The following is a 9,419-nucleotide window of genomic DNA, read 5'->3' as shown; positions in this document are numbered from 1 at the left end:
TGCAGCAAGCTCTGCTCTCCCTAGGGCTGCCGATCAAGCAGGTGAACCAAGAGAACACAAGGGAATAAATAATGTGCGAAACACCAGGAGGCAGGGTCCCCCGGTCCCGCACCTCCTTTCACCACGGGCAAGGTTCCAGCCACCCCCATCAGCTCCCGAAAGAGGACTCTCGGGGCTTCGGAGAGGCGGGCGGCAGACACTCGCCCCATAGTCCGGCCCACTCCAGGCGAAGCCCTGCGACAGTGACAGCCCTAGGCCCCACGCCGCCCGGGTGCAACCAGGGACCTCCAGAACCGGGAGAACTTGGGCGACCAACAGCCGCGTCCCAGAGACGCCCGCGGCGGGCCGGGTGGGCGCGACGCCATGACGCACTGCACGCGGGCGGAGCGGTGCGCCGGGGCGGGGCGGGGCGGGGAGGAGAGGGGCGGGAGGAAGGAGTGGGAGGAGGAGGCGGGGAAAGCGGGGCTGAGGGTGGGGGAGAATGGCAGTTGCGGCAGTGGTTCCCGGGAGCTGCGGTCCAGCCAGAACTGCGGAGGAGGCGTTCGGGAAAGCGGCAGTCCGGACCCCTTCCCTCCGTTACCCCTGCCCCAGCTGAGAGGCACCGCGGCGGGTCTAAGGACCCTCCTCCGTGCTTCCTCCGGCTTTTGCCGTCGACCCCAGGAGATGGGCCTGCTCTCCCGCAGCCTTGCGCCGCCGCCGCTCTGAGGGCTTGAAGGTACAGCGGGCACCCGAGGAGGTTACTCCGGGAATGGGGGTGTAGGGAGGGCACGGGCGGCTCCCGTTTCTGAAACCCGAAGAGCTCTGGCCAGAGCGCTGCCCTCGCGCCCCTCCCGGAACGGATATGGATTCGGAAGTCCCGCAGAAAAGGCACCCCCTCTGTGTCCACTCGGGGCGGCCCGGCGGTCAGGCCTCGGGGTTCAGGCCTTGGGCTGGGTCCGGGTCCCCTGCGGGGCCCCAGCGCGGGCTTCTCCTGGGAGCGGGCCGAGGCCGGGCGTGGGCTCCGCCTCAAGCCTTGACCTGGTTGGGCTGTCTGCGGGGCGGGCGGCGGCTCCGCAATGTTGTGACGGGCCGAGTAGGCGCTCCCCGAGCACTCCTCCAGCCCCCGAAGCGGGCGCGACCTGAGGGCGGCTGCGGTGGGGAGGCGGCGGGGGCGGAGCGCATTCCTGACGGGTGATATCGGCTCTAACGGGACCGTTTCCGGGCCTCGCTGCACGTTCGGGAATGGGACTTCATCCCCCGGCCCCAGCTGCTTGGGGCCCGTAGGGTAGGAGAGCCATGTAGCAAGGGAATGTTCATTTAGGAGAATTAGTACGTTCTTCAAAAACGAAAATCACACACGCAGGAAAAATGATGTAGCCTTGGGAAACGTCTGTATATGGGAGGGGGGGGCGGTTTCTTCCCGAGTGATGCCCCCCCCCCCCCAATGATAAACCCTCAAGGTGTTCCCAGCCCTCACCCAGCAAGGAATGCCACTACCTTTATTATTTTTATTTGCCGCTACTTTTTAATTTGCAGATTTTCCTGTGATTAGGTTTTCATTCTGCACTTGCTCTTTTTTATCCCCATTTCCATTAATGGGAAGAAGAAAAGGAAGTTTAGGGTTCAGTAACCCCGATGCAAGGACAGTAAATGAAACAGGGAAGAGTGGGGAAGGCTATATACGTGGGAGAGAGAAAGGTTTCTTTTTTGTCCATTAGTCCCTTGGAGGAAGGAATAAATGAATGATGCTTTTACTCTGCTTAATAGTTACTATTTAAAATGTTGCAGAATGCTCTATTAGGTTGACGTTGGAAAGGATGGCCTTTAATTGTCGCTGCAATTTTCAAACCTAGGTGTTGGCTGGAAAAGCTAGTTTTAAATATTAGTAAACCGTGGAGACATAAAGCAATCTTTTCCCTTGATTGGTTGCCTTAAAATATTTGTGGTGTTTCCTTTCCATTCTGTGGAGTTGTTTTGTTTTGTTGTTGTTTGTGTGTTTTGGTAAGAAGGGGGCTTTTTAAAAATTGTTATTTTTGTTTCTTATTTTAACCTAAATTCATTTACCCTTGGTGTGTGAAACCTGACGGTGCCTAAGTTTTATTTTCATTTTTGCCATTAAACCCCTTACCACTTCTTTTTATAATTTAAGCCATTGCCATATTTGCCTGCTTATGCTTCTTTAACCCTGGGCAGTCTGGATTGAATTAAAATGTAAATACTTTTCTCTGTTTAGGAAACAGCTATGACCTTATTTTCAAATTGCCTTTCCTTGCTATATGCAGTTAGAAGGTAAGGATTTAGAATTAAATGTTGGGACTTAATAAACCAAATTATGCAAAAAATTCTGAATGTTGTTAATATTATGCTTCATAATGTTCTTTTAAAAATTACTATGTACAGTATAACTGAAGTTTAAATTTTATATTCCATGGGAAATATTTTAATATCATCGCAAGGTTTCTTTCTGAGGAACAAAAAGAGTCATCCACTTTTATTCTTTATTTATATAAAGAATCTAGTGTTAGATTTTGTTTTTTTTTTTACCTATTAGTGGGATTTGTTGGACTTTTGGAGCCTTTTTACTTAACTAAATGAAACCATATTATTTTCTGTCAAACAGGAAAGGCACTAAGATTAATATCTTTAAAAAAATACTTAAGCATCTTAGTGAAAAGTAAATAAACTTCCCATATTTGAACATAAGTGAAGTCATAAAACAACATTTTTGAATTTGTGAATGTCAAGTACTTGGGGTTTAATCTCTTTTCAATGGAATCAGATAGAGGTATACTAGAAAAGAATATAGGTATATTTGATAAGGAGTCATTAGATAAAATTAAATATGGGTAATTTGAGTCATTTTTTAACATTTGAAAGAATCTTTTGTATATTATGACAGGTTCTGGTTTTATTGTAAACGTTTATTTATTCATTTAGATTTATCACAGAAATTCTTTAGTTTCTGATCATCCATCTCATATACATATGCTTTAAATTATTTTTTGTTTAATCTGCAGGCACTGAGAATTGAGAACTGTAGTTTTCTGAAATTTCCAAGAGGTGGAAAAAGGCAAAATATTTGTAATACCCTGTAAAAATCCCTAGTCAAGTGCTTGTTATAAAGGAAATTGGTAATACATTTTGTTAAGTTCACATCAAAATTGTTCACTTATATCTGCTCTACTTAGGTAGTCTAGAAAATCATAGAGAATGTTATTTGTAACTGTTGAGGCCCAGATAAAAATTAGGCCATCTTGGACTAAAGGCCAAAATAGAGTTGACTTTATAAATTTATATTTAATTGAATATTATATTGTGTTTGGCAATCTAGTGCTTCATTGCACATAAGAGCAAAGTAATACTTTAATGTTTGTGAGGCTCTGGGATCATATATAGAATACTTTAGCTATAAGGCTTTAGTTTGATTCCTATTTAGCAAAATGTTAATCTGATTACTATGGAGACTAGCTAAATTTTCTTACTTAGGCCTTTTTTCCCCCTCCAACTAGGAGTAATTATTTTTCTTTGATGTTTTCTGTTGTTGTTGTGTTTATTTTTTGTCACAATATGACAGAGATGCATAACATCAAAACAGTATACATGCATAAGCATACCTGCATAGCTAAAGACTAAAAGATAATATTTGCTAAACATCTGTATTTTAGATGGTGGTAGGCTTCAATCCAAAAGCAGTGAAATCATTTGGGGTTTAAAACTTGGGTACTTTATTTGTTTCTCAATAGCTATCATATGTCACTGATTCTTTCTATATTAAAATGAAAAAGAGAAGCACATTTTGTTATCGTAGTTTTCTTAGTTTTTGCTGTATTGCTCTTGTTTAATAATACTTGAAGAATTATTTTTATTGTTCATATTATTTTTAAAGCTATGCTATTACCTTTAAAATCTTGTCCTGTTGTTATCTGGTATTTTATTTTAAAAATCACTTGCTGGAAAATTACTAGTTGTTGATTTTAGAGGTCCTATTTGAGAAAGTTTTGTTAAGTGAAAGTCTCAATAGGACACAACTGATGAGGAGTTGTTTTAGCATACAAAGAAGTTTGTGCACTGAATTTTGAAGCCAAATTTTCTTCAGAAGGCACTATAGTTTTAAGTTCTAAAAAAAGAAAAAAAAAAGAAAAGGACAAAAAAAAAAATTCAGAACTGATTCTTTGATCCACACAACTGAAGTTGGCTTAACATTTATGTACACAACATTCTCAGTCTCTGTTCTACTCTGGAGACACCTGAGAGTGAAAATAGCCCTGTTGTAATGTGAATAGCTAGCTGCCAGTTGAAGAGGAACTTTTCTAAAAATGAGTTGTGTAAAAGGAGCAAACTAGTTAAAGGGAAGGAGAAGGAACCTGGACAGGCTATTAGGAGTCTGATAGTATTAGGCTCCTAGAAAAATATGATATAGTATAATATTATAAATATTGTATCAAAAAATATATGGTTAATAGTCTGACTCTATGGATTTATATTTTGTAATTTTTAAATCAAGTATTGGCATTTGCCCCCAAAATGCTTTTCTAAATTACTCTTAAGCAAGATCATAAATGAGATAGTATAGGAGACAGTGAGACTATTCTGTGTTCACTCTTAAGCATTTGGCATAAATCTAATGTAATAGGTGTTGAATAAGTATTTGCTGACTGAATAAATTATCTACAGTGTAAGGTATCTATTTCATAACTTTCTCTGTAGCAGTGCTTTCCAATAGAAACTTAAAGTGAGTCACAAATGTAATTTTAAGATTTTCTAGGGCCACATTAAAAGAAGTAAAAAATAACAGGTGAAATTAATTTTCATAATTTAACCCAACACATTCAAAATATTATTTCAACTTGTATTAATGAGTGATTAATGAGTGATTTTACAGTCTTGGACAGTGTAGCTCCAAGATATTTTATATAACATCTTCTTTTCCACAAGAGATTCTTCATCTTTTTGATAGTCTTTTTTCTAACCAATTGATGTTTGAGGGCAAATACAAAACTGTGTATGCCATTATACTAAAATTATTGAGTTGAATTGCAAGTCAGGGTACCTGTTTTCTGTTCTCAATTTTACAATTCCCCTACAATGATTTCGTACACATTTTATTGGATTAGTATAAATTAATCATGTATTTGCAACACTCTGAACTGCTCAGACAAGACTATTTAAAAGAGTTTTTTTTATTAGTAGTAACTTGTCATAGCAAGGCTCAATATAAAAACAAAAGGAAGAAGTCCCCATGAGACTACTACATTTGGAGTGTCCTGTTACCTCCCATTTTGGACTCAGTTACAATAAATAAATCAATACTCAGTGTTCTTGTAACACATAGAATCAGGAGAGATGAGTAGGTTTGTTTGAACACCAAAATTTAAACCTCTCATCTATTTATGTGGCCTAAACCCATCTGGCCTTCACTTTGTGTTTGTATGAATAATTGGGAGTCTTACAATAGGCATCCTTAAAGAAGTCATGAATAAAGTTCCTTTGGAAAGGGAGCACTGTGACTAGTAAGTAGTGTGACTAGATAGGGAAAGTAAAGCAACCATTTAGAAAAGCCTGTCATTTCAGCATATATGATGTATAACATAGTGACAGTAATCTTTTATCCAAACCAGGGGTAGTAGTGGTTCCCCAGCAAGCAGTTGCAGACTTCTATTTTTATAGAGCCAGATTAAATAGATGTCTCTTTATATTCATATCTTTTAATTTCAAGATAAGCATACACTTTTTTTTTAATACGGAGAAACATGAAATATCTTTTGGCTTATTGCATAAATATAGCACACTTTACCAATGCCCCTAGCAAAAATTTCTGGATCCATGGTATAGTGGATTGAAAGGTAGCACCCCAGAAGATAAGTGTTCACATTCTAATCCCCAGAACCTGTGAATGTTACCTTATTTGGTTGCGTTTGTAATTAAGGATATTGAGATGAGATCATCCTGAGATATCCAGGTAGCCTCAAAATCCAGTGACAAATGTCCTTATAAGGGAAAAGTACATGGCTGGCGGCAGGGGGCGGGGGTCATTGAGAGAAAGACATACAGAAGAAAAGGAGGCAATATAGCTATGGAGAGGAGACAATGGAGTGATGTTGCCATGTTCATGGTCACCAGAAGCTGAAAGAGGCAAAGAATAGATTCACCTCTAGCCCCAGAAAGGAATATGGTCCTGTTGGATTTTGGACCTCTAACATCCAGAGCTGCAAGAGAATAAATCTCTGTTGTCTTCAGCTACTCAGTTGGTGGCAATTTGTTACAGTAGCGGTAGGAAACTAATATATAGTCAGAAATCTTTAGTAAACCATGTATGGGGAGTACCAAAAATTAAACAGTTCTCTCCTTAGAATTCTAATCCTTTCTTAGATCTATTAGAGGAAGTGTATTAATACTCTCCAGTCTTAACAGGTTTAAGAAATAGATCATATCTTTTAATAAGATGTATTGTTACTGTCACTACTGTCATTTCTTTTCTCTCTTTCCTGGCTTGTCCATTCTTTACTCTTTACTTTTTAAGAAAGTTCACATTTGGGTGAGGGGAATGAGTATAGGGATAGACTAATATATTTTGTCTTTTTAAAGTGAATGATCCCCCTCTTGCCTTTTTTATCTCTTACTGGATCCTCCTCTTCTCCCTTATAACTTAATATTGGAATGCAGCAGGTCTCATTCCCTCCCTTTCTACATTTACTTCCTTAGTGATCTCATCCATACTTAGGATCTTACATACCATCCATACACTTCTAGGCTAGATTTTTTAGCTAGAGCTCCAGGCTTGTCGAACAGGTATTTGTGTATACATCTCCACCTAGATATAAATGCCTGAAAATGAACTAGTTTGGGCTTCATCCTTAAACTTGTTCTTTTCACATCCTCCCCTGGTTCTTCAGTTAATCACAGTTTCAGTCTCAATTAATTGAGCTCAAATCCTCTCAAAATCCACTGTCTGTCAGAAAATCCTAACAGTTCTTTTTTCACAACATGCATTAAAATATATCCTCATCATTTCTACTGATGAGCCATCATCATCACTTCTAGATTCTTGTTGTAGTCTTTAAACTGTTGTCCATACCATCATCCTTGTTCCTCCACCTATTAGTAACACCAGAATAATCCTTTTACACTATTTGGATTTTAAACTGTTTAGATTTTAAGTTTCCCCATCTTAGAATAAAAGGCAAAGTTTTTACATTGGTCTATAATACCACACAACCTGGCTCCATTACATTCTAGTCTATCTTGTATATTCTTTGCCTTGTGCATTCCCTTTCAGTCACATTCTAGCCTGATTCTAGCCTGTTGGCTGTTTGGGGGGCATACCAGACATATTCTTCTTTTTAGGGCCTTTGTAGTATCTATTTCCTCTGCCTTGAACATTCTTTCCCCAAATTTCCATGTGGCTAGCTCCTTTACTTCCTTTGGGCATTTGCTTAAATATCAATTTTAAAATGAGACTCTGATTACCCTATTTAAAATGGTAATCAACACCATACATGCACTCACTTTTTCTCCACCTCCTATCGGCGAATCAAATTAAAATATTGAGGTTAAGTATTTAGAAAATTGTAAACTTCTATATAAAAACATGGAGTATTTTTTAGTAAGGTTTATGAGTACTGACCTACAGTGATTTGTAGAAAAAAGATAGGAGTTGGGGCTTGAAAGAGAAGTCAGACTTTGAAAAAGAGCAGAGGAGAAGGAGGCAGAGACAAAGGCATAGTGAAAGTTGTGGAGTTGATATATGTTATGTTTCATTGAGTTATTTAACAAGTAGGTCAATTAGCTAGAATGTGGGTTCTTATGTGGGAGAACCATGAGAGACTTAAGGTTAGACTGTGGGAGGGCTTTGAATTCGATGTGAAGTTTGAAATTTTTATTCATTATCTATGAAAATCAGTGGAAATTTGTAAGCAGGCCTTAACACAGGGTAATGGAGGTAGTTCACATATCAGGTGATTAATGAAGACCTTGTCTAAGATGATAGAGAAAGAACAGGGGGGACTCTGCCACATTAGCTCCATTTGGTCTAGACACTTTCTAGACCAAAGTGTCCACTGGAACTTTCCTTAGTTAAGGAAATGTTCTAGATCTGTGCTGCTCATAATGATAACAAGTAGCTATATATGGCTGTAGAACATTTGAAATGTTACTAGTGAAACTGAGGGATTAAAATAAAATAATTAAAATAGCCTCATGTGGCTGGTGGTGATGTATTGGACTGCGTATCTCTAGACTTCAGTTTTTTCACTTATAAGCTGAAGAGATTAGAATACTAGTGTCACCAGGAAGATAAGTTCTACAGCCAAATTGAGTGCTATCTTCTAAGAAGAGTTGGTGTTTGAGAAGATGCACCTTTACATGACTAGTATTTGTGCAATAGTTCCATGGTTTGTACCTTTTCACTCATCTTATCTCCCAAGTCTTAAGAAACCCACTCATTTTTTTTGATGGCTGCCTTTTCAAATTGGTCTTTAGATTGCTGCCTCCCTAAATTCAGTAGTTAAGTATCTAACACATCTAATTTAAAGGTGTGTTTTAGAATTATAATTAAACTAATTTTGTTTCTTTCAAATTTTCGTTAAAAGAAAACTATTACAATGTTTATGATTGCTGTCTATGTAATTCTTACCTACATACTTTTGTTTTTGTTAGAAAATACTCCCCTGCTTGTTTTCTTTCTTTATATATTTAATATTTCCTTTGTGTTTCTTTGAGTTTTTAATCTCATTTCAGGGAACATTTCAATGTTGCATATCCAAAGGAAAACCGACACATTTTGCTTAATTGTGCCTCTTGTTTCCAAAGGGATATCATTTCTTACTTTATACTTGGAAGGAAAATTTTTAAATATCTTCTAGGACCTCTACCAAATACCTCTTGTAGTCTGTACTCTACCTCCTGTGTACACACATCACAAAATTATATACAAACAGTCATTGAGCCAACTCAAGGACTTCCTTTAGGAGAAAAAGGAAACTGCTTCTAAAATTGAGAAGTGAAGCCATGTGTGGTGGTGCATGCCTGTAATCCCAGCATCTCAGGATGTTGAAGTAGGACAATTGCAAGTTGAAGGCCAGCTCTAAGCAACTTAGTGAGACCCTGTCTCAAATAAAAAAATAAAAAGGGCTGGGGGTGTGGCTCAATGGTTAAGCACCTGTTGGTTCAATCCCAAGTGGAGATGGGGCTACTATTAGTACTACTACTACTAATAATAAATAAAATAAAATTGGAGAAATGAGATGCTGCTGTTACTAGTTTGTGTGTGTGTGTGTGTAACTCCCCAAAAAGTATTTAGGATGGAAGAATGTACTAATACTTGAGAAATTTTGAAGATATTTTAAAGAAGAGAAGAATTCTTTATCTGAAAAAAAACTTATCCACTGTTAATCCTGTAGTATTCTTTTTATTAAAGCCATCTGTAAATTTCTATGTTAGAG

The 9,419-nt window shown here is 38.8% G+C and overlaps 1 protein-coding gene across 2 annotated transcripts in view; it reads left to right on the top strand.

Annotated features, from left to right (window-relative positions):
* Positions 1–468: 468 nt before the first annotated feature.
* Rnf19a (ring finger protein 19A, RBR E3 ubiquitin protein ligase) overlaps positions 469–9,419 on the top strand; it is a 42,687-nt gene continuing 33,736 nt past the window's right edge. For both annotated transcript variants that reach the window (XM_076835393.2, XM_076835394.2), the window contains exon 1: positions 469–715. The gene's annotated coding sequence lies outside the window, so the exon portion shown is untranslated. The remainder of the gene's footprint in view (positions 716–9,419) is intronic.

Source organism: Callospermophilus lateralis, chromosome 16 (genome assembly GCF_048772815.1).
Source record: "Callospermophilus lateralis isolate mCalLat2 chromosome 16, mCalLat2.hap1, whole genome shotgun sequence".
In the NCBI taxonomy this organism is placed as follows: Eukaryota; Metazoa; Chordata; class Mammalia; order Rodentia; family Sciuridae; genus Callospermophilus; species Callospermophilus lateralis.
The sequence above is the reverse complement of the archived record's forward strand: the minus strand, read 5'-3'. Positions and strand labels throughout refer to the sequence as shown.